This window comes from Synchiropus splendidus, chromosome 3 (genome assembly GCF_027744825.2).
Source record: "Synchiropus splendidus isolate RoL2022-P1 chromosome 3, RoL_Sspl_1.0, whole genome shotgun sequence".
Taxonomy (NCBI): domain Eukaryota; kingdom Metazoa; phylum Chordata; class Actinopteri; order Syngnathiformes; family Callionymidae; genus Synchiropus; species Synchiropus splendidus.
Window position 1 is genome coordinate 3,043,120 of NC_071336.1, and position 17,601 is coordinate 3,060,720.

A 17,601-nucleotide genomic window follows, 5' to 3' on the forward strand; every position below is an offset into this window, starting at 1 on the left:
GCTTCATAGTGTATGGACTGAAAGCAACATCCAGGTTACAGGGCCACCCTCTGAGTATGTATTTATTCTCTCGGGCGAGTACGGGGTCTTTACTGGTCCACCTACAAAGCTCTTCCGAGTTGACCACTGAACTCTGATCCTGCTCTACCAATAATACCTGGTCTTCTGAGTCTGGATGCCCAAGTTTCTCTGGAAGTGGAAGTCTACTGAGAGCATCTGCGTTTGCATTGTCCTGTCCACGTCGGTACACCATGGCATATTCATATGCTCTTAACAGAATAGCCCATCTCATGATCCTCTGAGAACTCATGCGTCACACACACTCACAGCAGCAGAAAAAAACTATTTGCAGTTGGATAAAGAGGGCTTAGCAGTTATTTTTGGGGTGCAGTACTTTCACAAATATTTGTGTGGACTTAAATTTGTGATTTGTACACAGACCATAAGCCCTTATTCAGTCTGTTTCATGAAGGAAAAGCTGTGCCTCCCATGAGTTTTCTGCTCCCCCTTCCAGTCTGTGTGCCAAGACTGCCCCCACCCCATAAGGTGAGGTATCACATGACAGTACCAGTTGTTTTTGTTCATCGTAATGAACCAACACTTGACTGCTTTGTAGTAACTTCTTTGCCTGCTTAAAAGCCTCTTCTTGCTCAACCGCCCACCTCCATTTCTCATCTTTCCTCAGTAACTTGTGTAATGGAGCCGGCACAGTAGACAAGTTCGGCAAGAATTTGTTATAAAAGTTTAGCAAACCTAGAAAAGCTTTAACCCTCGTATTATGCTTAGGGTCAATTTGACCCATATCCGTTTTTGTGTTCATAAAAGTAGTGGTTATCCTGACTTTTTCTTCATGAAATTTTGTGACTTTTCCTCATTAAGGGTCATGAACAGATGTGTAAAATCTGGACAATTTGATGTCAAGTGAAGTGTCTGTACAGAGTTGGTACACAAAGATGATGTTGCAGGTCATTTTGACCCGGATTCTTTAATGTGGGTAAGTGGCTGTTCAGACCCAAAATAAACATGTCTCTCTGATATACCTATTTAGACTGCCCAGCTATGTGTATTTTGATTGATTTGATTGTCTGAATAGCCATTCAGACCCAGCTGTGTGTAGAGGGGAAACTTTCTCTCCCTTGTTCTTGTCAGTGTTCTCATGTAGTCTCTTTGACAAACACACCAAAAATGAGCTCCAGAAGGTTTACAGTACATGCCTAACAAGCCCGCCAAGTATGGCATCAAAATATGGGTGGCCTGTGAAGCAAAATCTAGCTATGCCGGGAATATGCACGTATACAGTGGAAAGCTACCTGGAGGAGCAGCCGAGAAGAATCAGGGGATGCGTGTGGTGCTGGAGATGAATAAAGGGCTGCAATGTCATAAAATCACGTGACGTCACATTTACATTTACATCCTATCGCCTTGGAGATGAACTGCAGAATAGAAAGCTGAACAGCGGGAACAGTCAGAAAAAATAAGCCAGAACTTCCCAAGGAAATTCTGAAGGTGCAGGGCAGACCTCTGCATTGCTCAATATTTGCTCAAACGGAACCGACGTCGGCTTTTCCTGGAAGAACTTAGCAAAGCACTTGTCACTCCCAAGCTGCAGAGTCGAGCCAGGCCACCTCGATGCCCAGCAACTGCCGTCATTGAAAAGGTCAAGCTCACATCACCCAACCAATCTGCAATGGATGCATTGGATACAATTGTGAAGAAACGGAAAAGATGCCAGATCTGACAGTAAAACAAGTACCTGTTTTGTGAAATGCAAGAATAACATCTGTTACATTCTGTCCATTATGTGGAGAGCATTGAACAAGATGAACATTGAAAAATGGGGCAGATATGGTACCAGAGCATCCTGGACTGCTTTGACCTTCGCTGACATTGGATGCAGGCCTGTCCTGTCCACTTGATTACTCAAGAATGTTACTTTGTTTTCCATGAACTGACGCTTGCTCCGTTTCAACCACAGCCCTTTATCCTCCAACCTCTGCAGCACTTCGTTGAGTGTTTGCAGATGCTGTCATCTCTTCCTCTCAATATAATGTCCTCTAAATACACTGCCACATTTGCCATACCTTGAAGTACATTCTCCATGGTGCGTTGGAAAATAGCAGGACTGGAGTTTACTCCAAAAGGCAGACGTGTATATGTAAAAAGACCTTTGTGAGTGCTGACACTCACAAACTTCCTTGATTCCTCTTCAAGGACTATTTGCTGATATGCATGGCTCATATTGAGTTTTGTGAACTTCTGTCCCCCTGCCAGGCTTGACATCATATCCTCCATTCTTGGAATATATATATATATATATATATGTATATACGTCGGCTTTTCCTGGAAGAACTTGGCAAAGCACTTGTCACTACCAAGCTGCAGAGTCGAGCCAGGCCACCTCGATGCCCAGCAACTGCCGTCATTGAAAAGGTCAAGCTCACATCACCCAACCAATCTGCAATGGATGCATTGGATACAGTTGTGAAGAAACGGAAAAGATGCCAGATCTGACAGTAAAACAAGTACCTGTTTTGTGAAATGCAAGAATATATATATATATATATATATATATATATATATATATATATATATATATATATATATATATATATATACATATTTTTTATGTGTATATATGTATATATATTTAATATCTTTTTATATCTTATATCTTCGTATAGCATTACGTTCGAATGCTGACATAACCTGTTGAATAAAAAACATTAAGAAGCATATTCGGATCTCAGCTCATTCATTTCTCGTTTAACATGTCGGTGAAACACATCATTAAAAGAGTTTATTACAATCCTCTTCACCCCGGGAGCTATGGAGGGGTGGATCGCCTTCGCCTCCCGGTAGGACACACCTCCCCAGGGAAGCGTCCAGGATCAGATGCCCGAGCCACCTCAACTGGTTCCTCTCGATGTGGAGGAGCAGCGGCTCCACCCCGAGCTCCTCCCGGATGACCGAACTCCTCACCCTATCTCTAAGGGTGCGCCCAGCCACCGGGCGGAGGAAACTCATTTCAGCCGGTTGTATCCGCGATCTCATCCTTTCGGTCATTACCCAAAGCTCGTGACCATAGGTGAGGGTGGGAACGTAGATCGATCGGTAAATCGAGAGCTTCCTCTTGCGACTCAGCTCCCTCTTCACCACGACGGTCCGATACAGCGACCGCATCACTGCTGCCGCTGCACCGACCCGTTTATCAATCTCACGCTCCCCTTTTGCCTCACTCGAGAACAAGACCCCGAGATACTTAAATTCCACCACTTGGGGCAAGAACTCTCCACCGACCCGGAGAAAGCAAACCACCTTATTCCGGTCGAGAACCATGGCCTCAGACTTGGAGGTGCTGATCCTCATCCCGGCCGCTTCACACTCGGCTGCAAACCCCCCCAGTGCATGCTGAAGGTCCCGGTCCGATGAGGCCAGCAGAACAACATCGTCCGCAAATAGCAGAGATGAAATTCTGTGGTTCCCGAACCGGATCCCCTCCAACCCCTGGCTACGCCTAGAAATTCTGTCCATAAAAGTGATGAACAGAAGACATGCAGGCATTGGCTGGATATAACGACGATCAAAATTACTTGTTGACCGTTATCGATGTATTTTCAAAAAAGGCCTATGTACGCGTTTTAAAAAGAAAGACTGCGATTGAGACAGTGAAGGCGTTCGAATCAGTGCTGGAGGAGAGCGAGACGCCTGCAAAGCTACAGACGGATGACGGTAAATAATTTTTTTAAGAAGAGTTTCCGGGCTTTGATGGAAATTTTTCAACAGCGAGTGACGTTAAGGCCCCTGTGGTAAAGAGATTTAACCGCACTCTTAAAAATCTGATGTGGAGATATTTTACAGCTAAAAACATTACATTACACAAACGTTACATCGAGGTTTTACAGGATCTAGTAAAGAGTTATAATCACAGCTATCACAGTCGTATAAAAATGACACCGATGGAAGTAAGTAAATAAATTTTGCCTCCTGTCGAAATTTCTTTAGATTGGTGTTTGACAATCTTTACATTAGACCGTCAAAAGGTCGGCAGAAGCCAAATTTATGGAGGGCGATCATGTTAGGATATCAAAACTACGAGGTATATTTGACAAAAAGTACGAGCAGAGTTTTACAGATGAGATATTTACAATAACTTAATGTATTCATCGCAACCCGCCTGTGTATAAATTGAAAGATTTCGATGGCAAACCCATCCAGGGGTCATTTTATGATCAAGAATTACAAAAAGTACAACTCGTTCTCAAGGAACGCGCCGTTAAAGGAGAGAGACAAGTCTTTGTCCAGTGGAAGAACTGGCCTGAAAAATTCAACAGCTGGGTAAAAGCTTCAGATGTAAAATATATATAAGACGATCCTCCTTGACACCAGGCATCATATCATCATGTAGGGCTCAAAGAATGGGGCTTCTATGTGACTTTACCATCAAACGCCAGTGCAAAAGTTTTTAAAGACAACTCAATTGGTACTTTCCGCATTTAGCACAACATATCGATTTAAACGGAAAATGGGAGGTTGCTTTGACGGAGATTACATACCCTCACACGTGGCATAATATTCCAGAGGATACGTCGTCATTTTACTGGAAACCAAACCATAGAGGAGCTGACTCCAACACCAACACGGCTGCTCCGAGAGGATCAGATTCAGATGGTAACACGTCGCGGCTTCATAAAGATGAATTTCATAGAGCCATGGCGAGACTTTGGGCTCCGGATCCTGACGCCAGCGCCTCAGCTCAGAGGAAAAAAGACGGTTGGATATTACAGCTCACTTAATCAGATTACAACCGAGATGGAGCAAACTTTAAAAAAAAAACAATGAGAATATACGCTTCCTGTTTGACCGTGCACGGCAAAACATTGATCTTCAAGGAGACAGTCAGAACCTAGTGCTTTTTAACTCGCCTTTGGTTACATGTTAGGTGTAGATCCTGCTAATTGCATCATTTATTGCGAGTTCAGAGCGCCCCATCCTGTTGATTTAAAAGTGGGGTTTTACCATCTCTACTGACGTTGTAAGACCGCAGCTTGTAGAGGATGCATATGCACCGCTTTTAAGAACGGTGGAAATCAAGGGTAGTTACTCAGATATAATCACACAGCATTTTAACCCTGCTTACTATTTACCGGTTGCCAAGAACCATATTGAAAATATTCAGACACAAATTAAACCAGATCTTAACAAACCAGTCAATTTTACATTTGGAAAGGTGGTGTTGACTCTACACTTTAGACCTGTTACTTGAGAGGATATTATATAGCCCTTGCATCGACGTCTGGAAATTCATTGATCACAACAACACCAAAGGGATAACCAGCCTTTGCAGACCAAGTCAAAAACAAACACAATGGTTCATGCAGGCTTAAGAGACGACCCGCACAGAGTTGTACAATATTATGAAAAACAGGTGGGCGGAGAGCTACCCGGTTTTGACGGTGCCCCGGTTATGTACGGACGAGGCATCGGTTCCCTCTTCTCAAAAATGTTTCGGTTTATATCACCTTTGTTGAAAAGAGGTATCGCCATAGCGAAACCCCATCTCAAATCAGCAGTGGGTAACATAGCCACAGATATGTTCACCTGTACCATGAGAGGAATGAGCGATCAACAGAGACAGGAAGGGTCAGGAGGTATAGCTGTCTTATCACGAAGAACAAAGAGACGCCCTCCAGGACGACATGTAACACAGAGCTCTAATAAACGTACAAACAAAAAAAGAAAGAAGTCAGTTGACAGAAGCAAACGGGCCAAGAGGAAGTCCAGAGGGAGCTCTGATATACTTTAAAAAACCTTATATACAGTAACATGGCACTCCTACACCAGAAATCTGCTGAATGCACATTGGCAGAACTGGATTTATTCACGCCGCCGATGACACGGCTTTCCATCGAGGACAAAATTTACACTGAAATTGCTCCAGTAGCCGCGATCAGCGATTGAGTTTTTTATACCAGGAGACGGCGAAAAGTATCTAGACCTAAACGACACCCTTCTACTCGTGCGTGCAAGAATTACTAACGCCGATGGCACACCGCTGGCTAACGACGCAGCAGTCGGTCTCATCAATTATCCTCTAAACACAATCTTTGACCAGTGCGATGTGGTTCTGGGGGATCGGATGATTTCGCAGTCCAGTTCCACTCACCCGTACAGAGCTATGATCGAAACACTTCTCAACTTTTCAGGCGACACTCTTAAAACACAGTTTAGCGCCGGCCTTTTTTACCAAGACACACCTGGGTCGGTTGACTCGATCATCACTGTAAACGGTCCCAACGCAGGCCTTAATAAACGGGCTGAGTTCACGAGCAGGTCCAGAGAAGTACATCTTCTCAGTCCTCTGCACAGCGACATATTTTTCTGTGAGAGACTGTTATTAAACTCGGTCGATTTAAGAATTAAACTCACCAGGGCGAATGATGCCTTCTGCCTGACCGGACCTCGCAACTCCACCTTTCGTCTGAAAATCCTTGGCACCTCTCTGTTTGTGAAGAAAGTCACTGTTTCGCCAGCTGTGAGAATACGTCATGCAGCGGGTTTGTTAAAAGGAAATGCTCTCTACCCCCTCTCACGAGTCAACGTAAAAACATACTCCATTCCAGAGAACTCGAGAATATGTACCCAGGAGAGTTTATTTCTGGGTTCAAGACCTAAATCCGTGGTTTTAGGGATGGTGCGTCATGAGGCATTTTCCGGTAGGAAAGATCTCTGCCCATTCAACATGAATATCTAGCCCTCTGTCAGGACGGTCGACAGATCCCCGCTAAAGCTTTTCAACCTCAGTTTAACAACGGTATGGCGGTCAAAGAGTTTTATAACATGATTCTAGCTACAGGAAGACATTTGAAGTATCTAAGCATTGACCGCGAAGGTTTTAACAGCGGATATTCGCTGTTTGCATTTAATCTCAATCCAGCCGATGACAACGACGCTCTCTCAGCTGTCTCAAAAGGGAATTTAAGACTGGAGATGAGATTCAGAGTTGCTTCACCAAACACCCTAACACTGATTGTGTACGCTTGTTATGATTCCATTCTGGAGATTGATGCAAAAAGACAAGTGCTGGTGGACTATTATTATAAAAGTTATGGATAGTCTCCAGTTACAGAGGCTGCTGAGAGGTCTCATGGGCGACACATTTTACGGTGTGTGGCCGTCGGATAAGTTGCCTCAATTGACACAACCCCTCAGACTGCCTGCATATTTCATCGTCAACACACATCCGGCACATAAACCAGAAGTGCACTGGCTGGCTTTAACTCTCAAAGAAGACGGGAGAACAACTTTCTTTGACTCGTTTGGAATGGGGCCCTACTTTGCACATTACCCTGAAAATATTTTAAAGTTCCTCAAGAAACATTCAGAGGTCATCAAGTACAACAATGGTCAACTACAGCACCCTCTATCGTTTGTATGTGGTCATCATTGCGTCTTCTACCTCTGTCATCGTGCTAGAGGGCTGTCTATCGGAGAAGTATTAAGTCTATACAGTGACGATAACTTAAAAAACGACCTCATGCTATACAACTTTGTGAAAGGACATCAACAATGTCTAAAAAGATGTGCACACTGTCCATGGAAACAACAAAACTGTTCTCTTCTGTATTTTAAAGACTATTGTAACGTGTGACTAATCTTATTGTGCGTGTGTGTATTTAAAAAAAATCTGTAATCTCATGGTAATTCAATAAAACATTTCTTTGATGAAAAGACAATAACTGTGTACAAGACAATTATTCAGGAAACCCATCGAGGTGTTAGAGACAATTTCTTCCCTTTGGTCACTACACGCGTCAAGCGTCGTTGAGGTGTCACTTTAGGGTCCTTTGGGTCGGGAGACCAGCTCTCAGCTATACTTTTCTTTCGTAAGATAGAATTCAATTTAAGTCTCTGATATTGAGCCCTCGATTCAGGATTGGACAGCAGTGTGAGAGGCATTTTAGCTTTAATAATGTGACGAGAAACTCGGACCATCCCTCAGGTAACGAAGAACTTGTTTTCTTATACGGTAGGGAAAGGTACTTGAATATATCGATCACATGAGAGCCTTTTACAGCACTTCCTTCATACATAAATTCACCATTCATATTCCAACCACCACCGTCTTTGGATATCCTCTGGATAATGTATTCAGCATTTCTTCGAGCTTTTGACGGAAGGCTATTTAGAATATCCTTACCCAAGTCATCTGTTACAGTGGGTGTTTTTAGAACACTTTCAACACGACTGTCAGAGTCGTGGGGATGATCGCTGACTCCATCTCATTGTAAAGTCAGAGTTACTCTCCTTTGGTCTCTCTGATCCTCTTTAGTAAAGGTTAAATATCTCTGCAATCGAGCATTATACTTTTTTATCTTCTCATACGAGTTAGACTGAGAATCATTTAGAATGGTCCTCATCTTCTCATTCAATTCATCTTTGGCAGTTTCACGGATGTCGGTGGTTGGACGTCATAACTGGATAATTTGCTGAGGAAAGACGAGATACATTTTCTGGACAGTCTTCATCGTGTTTTACTTCTTTACAAGTCGTCCTATTAGATTTCCAATGATTGGAACAGCTGCCGATAGCAACGGCAACAGCTTTTTAAGAATCCTTCACGCTTCACGCACACTTTTTTATTAGCCAAGAGTCTGATGTTTTTCTTCTGTTTTTTCAGTTTTTTGAACTGAGCCTGCGACAATGGTACAGTCCCCTTCAAAACATTCAGGGTGATCTCACCGAGAGCTTGAATAAAGTCCCGAGAACTATGCATCAAAATGTCTTTACGTTTCTTTGAAGGAGCATGCTATAGTTCCTTAAGTAAACCCGCGTTTCTTTTTATACGCACTGACATAACTTAAGCAGACGTTTTTGGTATGGACACAGTGTGACGTTGATGAGGAAGTATCCCAGTCCTTAGTCTGTAGCGTTCTGGACATGAGGGTGTTAGATCAACAATTAAGTACCCGTGAGCGCCAGCTGTAACATCTTCAAAGATTTCTAGAAAGAAAGCTCTTTGAGACGGGTAAACCTGTTGAGCAACAACTTTTATCTACATTTTATCGCGAGGATTCTTAAACAATACAAAGTAATTGATATTCAGACTAATAGTACGACTATATTTACCACGATGAAATAAGTTTTGCGTAAGCATTATAACACTCATATTTTTATGATGTCTCTACTGTGTAAAAATGCCTCAGGGTTTTCAGAAGTTTCAAAAATAACATTGTCAAGAATAATCAAATGTTTTCTATCAGAAGGAAATAGATCTTCATTTTCAAAAGATTCAGGTAAACCTTCAATGAATTTGATATTTTTATTCATCTTTTGCAATTCACTGTACAAAGGTTGAAAAGAAGTATAAATCCGTACAATATTTACATTGACATCATCCATTACATTTTTTTCAAGTTCACACAATTTTCAAGTATACATTTTACAAAATGGGTCTTTCCTGACCCTGATGGTCCCACCACTAGACATGAAAATGGTGTTTTCAAATGTGGATCGAAATTAATTTCTTCGATAATGACCCCTCATCCACCCAAAACTCAGAACCCGAAAGGTTTGGTTGTCCCATCCGAAAATAATCGCCTCTTATCGTACACGACCCGGAGTTTTTTAATAACTGATCTGTTTTTTACTGCGATGTTCTTTTTATCCCTCTCAATGTTGTGTTGGCAGGTCTCAAGCACCCCATCAGGTGAATTCTGCAAATAGCCCTCTACAGACGGAGTCAAAGTTTATCCGCTCACAAGATTATTTTGTTTGCGTGATACCTTTAATTTTAATCACAACCTTCTTCTGTCCTTTGTTCCTATAAGCTTACGACCTAGGACCCGCCGAAACAAAGTCCTTGATGCTATCCCCGTCGAGTTCATCAGTCAGATCACCGAGATAGTTACCTAATTTTAAAGGCGTCTCGCCGTCTTTCACAACATATATCAAGCTGTCTGGGTCAATGTAGAGAACATTCTCCTGCAATTTCTCCATGTAACTGTACAACTTCAGACGAGCATAAGCAGTGGTAAAAGCTCCGATAAAAACATTGCTGCTTTTACCAGGAGGGTAGAGACCATTGTAACGCCACTGGATCACAACTTTTTTCTCATCCAGCACGTTAAAGTAGCTGACCTCGTATTTCCCTGAAAACATGAAACTGAAAAACTCGTTGGGGTCTGACACTACAGAAACCTGAGACATGTTCACTCTCTGACAAAACTTTCCCCATAGGCTATTAAGACAAGTCTTAGCCACCTGTCTCTTTGCTGGGTTGTGACAAACCCTGCGACAGTCGTCACAAGTTACCGGGTCTGGGACCTCTGTAGGGCAAACAGGATCGTGACAAACGCTACAGTGAGCTTTGCATATGTGTTTTGATTTATCTTCATACCCCTTATGACAGCAGACGCAAAAGTAACGTGTTCCTAACAAACCTTTAGGGTTCTTCACCCCGTAATAGTGTCCCTGAAGTAGAAACAAGAATAAGGGCTCCGAACCATCAGCAAAACCGGTGGCATAATGCGCTAATGGCTGGTTTGCTGTCGTTTTATTAAACACAACAATTTTACGCCTCACTATCCGTTCAAACAGGGGTATATCTGTGAATATGATAGGTGTTTGAGAATCTAAACCAGCTTTGTTTAATAATTCCCTCCCCAACTCAACACAATCTTGATACGCACGGTTAGGATTAAGGAGACAAGAAAGGCTGATTGCGACGCAAAGCTGCTTGGTTCCATCACCACCAACTACATAGAGATGTCGTCTTTTTTTAACAAAAATTTTGGCATCCAGCGTCTTCTCGAGCTTGCGTTTCGCGCCTCCTCGAGGGATATGTACAATTTGGACCGTTAATTCAATTCTCTTACCCATAGCGATGACTCTGTCAGATTGCACTGTGTTGCTAAGGAGGTCCTCAAAAGCAGGGTAGATATTTCCACCGTCGCCTTCAACCACAACATTAACGTGTTCTTGAACATCTTCACCTACCACTTCAAGCTGAACCACATCCTCTCGATCTGCCAGTCTCTGCGCTTCATCAGCCAACTCCCTGACCTGTTGCATCCAACCTCTGTAGAAAGTAGCTAAATCAGGAGTGTCCGGTACAGCAGGACGTGTTAGCACCCTTCTTATCCTATCGGTGTTAAAAGGCTCTATGACTTCTGATTCAATACCGGTACCTCTAATACAACATCCTTCCTGAAGCGAATCACCGTCATCATCAACATTGTCATCGCTACAGTTAGAGTCAGACACATCTACCAGAGGGTCAAGAGCAGTTGTCCCTGAATCAGTCGTCTGCAGATTATCAACAAACCTTTCTAACCGATCGCCATTGTCTAAAGAGGCATCAGCCCTACCCTCACGAGATGATGCAGGAACCATATTTAAAATTCGGTTATCCTCTCTCTCGCCGAAAAAAATTGACTCCATGTTTTCATTTATACTCGGATCATAGACCTGCACTACATCCTCCTCAGACACGTTGTCAAACAAGTGAGACAGAAACATACGTGTTGGTGAAGCACTCTGGTCAATGAGGTGTGGTGTAGTGTCCTGGTTGTGTGTGGATTCAGGGTCAGAACCGGAAGGAAAACCATCATGGTTGGCCATAGCGTAATAACAATAATAACAATAACAATAAAATAATAATTAAAAAACATTTAATAAACAAAACAACAGTCTCAAAACACAATCACCCGCGATGCAACAGCGACCTCAAAACACAATCACCCGCAGTGCAACAGCAACCTCAAACCGTAATCACCCATCACTGCTTTTAAATAATGAGGATCCAAATGGACCTTACTGGGGTCGAACTTCAGTCAGATCAGTCCACGACGTCTGTTACCACCAGGTCCTTGTTGTTTTAGGAGTCTCAGAACTTCAGACACCAGCGCTTTATTCGTGACGTCCTTAAAGATGAATTCTGTAACGATTATCATAATATTTAAGACATATGCATCCCTGCTGATTACTCGTTGAAATGGTTGTTAATCTTACCTTCACGTATATTTCTCGCAGAACGGCGGTATTTACGTGCTTGACGCGCTTGACGTGCTAGACGACGACTCTGTATTTCACTCTGATGAAGACGACGTTCAAGCGTACGTACTCTGAATTCAAGCTGTTGTTTTACAGCCGTTGCATCATGGAACGCTAATAGGGTCGGCGACACTGGAGCGTGGGGTCTGTCTTGGGTAGCTGTGACAGAGCGCTCGGGGGCAGGGGGTAGAGGCAGGGTTTGGTCAGGGGGTGATGCGGCGCAAGTCGACGTTGGTGTCCGGGGTGCTATCCGCGGGTTGTCTGTGGTTGCTGGCGGTGCTGATGGTGGCGGCGACGGTGGCTGTGGAGGTGCGGATTGCCCAGATGCCGACGTCGAGTCTTCAGTAGGGAACGATCCGGATAGTAGATCCAGAGGTAATGAGGAAACCAGCGTCGATGTCTCCCACAAAGGCCAAGACCCAGGAGGGAGAGCTGAAACAGAATTTTGACAACAATACAAATGTAAATACAATCTAGAAGCAAGACCTCGGATAGCAGTTAATATGATATTAATATAAACAGAGTAGTATGAAAATAACCCTAGTACAATATGAAAAAATACGACCTGCGGAAAAACAAAATTACGTAATCATATAACCGGTGTTGAGCCGTGTTGTTTTCTAGCGAAGGCTATAATAAAACAACAACACGTGTAGCATCACGAAAACCATCATCACAACAGAAGCATATCCTAAAGAGCGTTAAAAATAAATAAATAAAAAACTCAATGTATGGACCTACTCAGGACCGTCATTTAAAGCATAAAAACAAATAGCAAATCACGAATCATTAGTGTATAAGAATACTATATATATATATATATATATATATATATATATATATAGTATATAGTATAATACATAGTGTATATGTATTAAAGCACATTACAATTACCTCTAGTGGTCATCATCGTTAAAGCACAGTGTAAATAGCAATCGCGACCTCTAGTGACCGCCGTCGTTAAAGCATAGTGTTAATAGTAATTGCGACCTCTAGCGACCGGTGACGTTAAAGCATAGTGCAAATAGTAATCATGACCTCTAGTGGTCAACGTCGTTAAAGCATAGTGTAAATAGTAATCACGACCTCTAGTGGCCGCAGTCATTAAAGCATAGTGTTAATAGTAATTGCGACCTCTTGCGACCAGTGACGTTAAAGCATAGTGCAAATAGTAATCGTGACCTCTAGTGGTCATCGTCGTTAAAGCATAGCGTAAATAGTAATCGCGACCTCTAGTGGCCGGCGCCATTAAAGCATAGTAGTAAAATCACAATGTTGTTTAGCAGTAACAGTTACCCAAACACCTTCAATAATAAAATTACGCTATCTAAAAGCATAAAGCCGGAACATAGATAAACCACATTACAGATAACAGGCACCTTGATGCTCTAACACAACGAATTGCAGACACATCATTAAACCACACACACACACACACACACACACACACACACACACACACACACACACACACATAATAGCGAACATACAGCCATTCAGCTGATACTGAACGGTAGAGATGTGTTGAAAAAAAATTGGAGATTTACATCTTACCAAACGGTGGTGGCGTTGAAGCGACAGGCAGAAGGTGTGGCGTGCTCGTTGCCTTTGTATCTGTTTTCATGTGAAAAAATAAATAAATAAATACAGCAGTGAAACGTAAACTATCACTCCAAATGTTTTTTCCCGCCTCCTATCAGCTGAGGCGTCTGGTGAGTGAAAGAATCCACGAGCGGGCGCCCTACTCCTTCGACCTCTGACTGGCTGTCTGTTTTCATACGCACAGGTGTTGAATAAAACAAAAACATAGGTAGTTAAATATAAAACACATCAACAGAATGTGCTTAAAATACTTTTTTTGTTTTGCTCTCACCGTCGAACAGTTGGAGCGACCCGTCCAATGAATGATCAGCATCCACAGGGTCCGGATGACTTCCCGGTCGTGTCTGATTTCCGGGTTCCGGGGATCTTTTCATGCACACACACACACACACACACACACACACACACACACACACACACACACACACACACATACGCATGTATATACACTTAATAAATACCGCTGTTCTTTACCTAGTTATCGTAATTATGATTAGAATCGCTGTCTCCTTCTCACCAATGACTCGCGCCGGTCCTGTCTTCCGTGCCGAATTATACCGTCGCTTACGGCTCAGAGAGCGTTGATTACTCCCCTTCAGTCGATTTCCTGTACTCGGCCCCGGACGAACTCGTCCTCGCTGTCGATTATTATAATACACGGCGTGTTCTGAGCCTCGGTGCCGCTGTCTTGAAGACTCGCTCTCGGATTCACAGCCGACAGATCCGCACGGGCATCTCCGTCTTCAAAAGTTACACGCATTAACCGCTCAAGCTCCTCAGCGCCGATCAGCGTCTCCGGGAAGTTATTCGCGGAGGCGATAATATCTGAAAAATAGAAGTGCGGCTGTTGTAACACATAATAGAGATATTAACAACGAATTATAAAATAATTCAATATTTTTACCAGTATCACTCTGCGTTAAATGAACGTCACACAGATGAGTGACGACGTCTGTCAATGAAAAGAGACATGGTACGTGATAAACATGGCGTAACGTTTTTATTATACTTATATATGTAAATGTAAATACATAGATACACATATATGTATATACTTATATGTATACTGTATAGATATAGATAGATAGTCTGGAGTCCTTTTGGAAAGGAGGATGAAGTTCTGGAAGGTCTGGTCAACAGCCAAGGTTACCCCGGAACTGATGTAAAATGTGGTCTGAATCGGGTCACCTAAATACTCCGTCCGTGTGGGTAGGTCCTCGGTGACGTCTTTGTTGATTTGGATCGGGTCACCCACTCTGCCATTGTCGCCAATTAAAGACAGATGTATAAATATTCTAAAGGTGTTTCCAGATGTGGTGGAGACAGCACAAGATCTGGAATTTGACCCATGACGACCTGGACCATAAGAAGACCAGGATCAATGTCTGCTAGGTAGCTCAGAGGTATGAACCGCGGCGACGTAAAACAAATAATCAGATGGAGAACGGACATGGTGACAGAAGCAGGATGCCAAAAAAAGAATGGCTTGGGTCATCCGCTCTGCCATTGTCGCCAATTAAAGACAGATGTATGAATATTCTAAAGGTGTTTCCAGATGTGGTGGAGACGGCACAAGATCTGGAATTTGACCCATGACGACCTGGACCGTAAGAAGACCAGGATCAATCAGTGGAGACTGCACCCCCAAAATGAACTGAAATGTGTAATAAAAGGGGTCAGGGCCTGAGATAGTCTTTGTCACTCTACACCATCGGAGCTGAGGCAAAGCCAGGTGTAGTTGCGGGCCCAGAGCTCTGTTAGGGTAATTAGACGCCTCTGTCAGGGTGTAAATTCTTTTGGATTTTAACTTGGGGTGTTTTTGGTTGTCATTCTCACGAGAAAACGAACACGTGGAAGGTACAGAAGTGTATTTCCTACAGCCTAAACAATGTTGTCTGAAGACAATGAGGTCCGCCTTCAGACTGTCTCTTTTGAAGATTCAACCGTCCAGGAAAGAACTCGCGTCTCCGCAGCAAATTAACTGGTTATCACAGACTCTAAAAATGCATCGTTTCAAACTCACACAGGGTGTAAAATTAAATAGACTGATTCAACAGAAACTCATGTGAGTTGAATAGCTGTGTCATTTGAACTAATGCTGAAAACTAAAGTATTTCTTTCTTTTTTGTTTCATCATTGTTCACTCAACCTTGTTTTCTGAAAACTAAAAGTATTTCTTTCTTTTGTTCTATTCTGAAAACTAAAAGTATTTCTCAAACAAGTTCAAATTATCTGTTTAAAAGCATTTTGAAAAAATGGTGCATGAGTTGGGTAGCTGTGTCGTTTGAACTATTAGTGAAGACTAAAAAGTGTTTTCTTTCTACTGTTTTATCTTTAAGAAATATTTCAAGAATGAAAAACTTCTTCATAAGATGTTAAATAACTTCAAAAATGTTTAAACCCGAAATAATATTGTAGCTACTAACGTGTTTTGATTATTTAGCCTACAATGCAGAAACAGTTCAAACATTGACTAATGCTGAAAACTAAAAGTATTTCTTTCTTTTTGTTTTGGTATCCGGGGCGATGTCCGCGGCTTGTCTGTGGTTGCTGGCGGTGCTGATGGTGTCGGCGACGGTGGCTGTGGAGTTGCGGATAGCCCAGATGCCGACGTCGAGTCTTCAGCAGGGAACGGTCCGGATAGTAGATCCAGAGGTACTGAGGAAACCGGCGTCGATGTCTCCCACAAAGGCCAAGACCCAGAGGGGAGAGCTGAAACAGAATACCGACAACAATACAAATGTAAATACAATCTAGAAGCAAGACCTCGGATAGCAGTTAATATGATATTAATATAAACAGAGTGTAAATGTAGGGATCTACTAAGGATCAACATTTAAAGCGTAAAAACAAATAGTAAATCACTAGTGTATACTCTCATTAAACCACTTTACAATAAGTAAAATCACGACCTCTAGTGGACGCCGTCGTTAAACCACATTACAGTTAGTAAAATCACGACCTCTAGTAGCCGCCGTCGTTAAAGCACATTACAGTTATTAAAATCACGACCTCTAGTGGCCGCCGTCGTTAAAGCACATTACAATTAGTAAAATCACGACCTCTAGCGGCCGCCGTCGTTAAACCACATAACAGTTAGTAAAATCACGACCTCTAGTGGCCGCCGTCGTTAAAGCACATTACAATTAGTAAAATTACGACCTCTAGTGGCCGCCGTCGTTAAAGCACATTACAGTTAGTAAAATCACGACCTCTAGCGGCCGCCGTCGTTAAAGCACATTACAGTTAGTAAAACCACGACCTCTAGCGGCCGCTGTCGTTAAAGCACATTACAGTTAGTAAAATCACGACCTCTAGCGGCCGCCGTCGTTAAAGCACATTACAATTAGTAAAATCACGTCCTCTAGTGGCCGCCGTCGTTAAAGCACATAACAGTTAGTAAAATCACGACCTCTAGTGGCCGCCGTCGTTAAAGCACATTGCAGTTAGTAAAATCACGACCTCTAGTGGCCGCCGTCGTTAAAGCACATTACAATTAGTAAAATCACGACCTCTAGTGGCCGCCGTCGTTAAAGCACATTACAGTTAGTAAAATCCCGACCTCTAGTGGCCGCCGTCGTTAAAGCACATTACAATTAGTAAAATCACGACCTCTAGCGGCCGCCGTCGTTAAAGCATAGTATTAAAATCACAATGACGCTTAGCAGCAACAGTTACTCAAACACCTTCAATAGTAAAATGACACCGTCTAAAAGCACATAGCCGGAACATAGACAAATCGCATTACAGATAAAACACACACACACGCACACACACACACAATAGCGAACATACAACCATTCAACTGATACTGAACGGTAGAGATGTGTTGAAAAAAATTGAGATTCGTATCTTACCAAACGTTGGTGTTGGTGTTGGTGTTGAAGCGACAGGTAGAAGGTGTGGCGTGCTCGTTGTCTTTGTATCTGTTTTCATGTGAAAAAATAA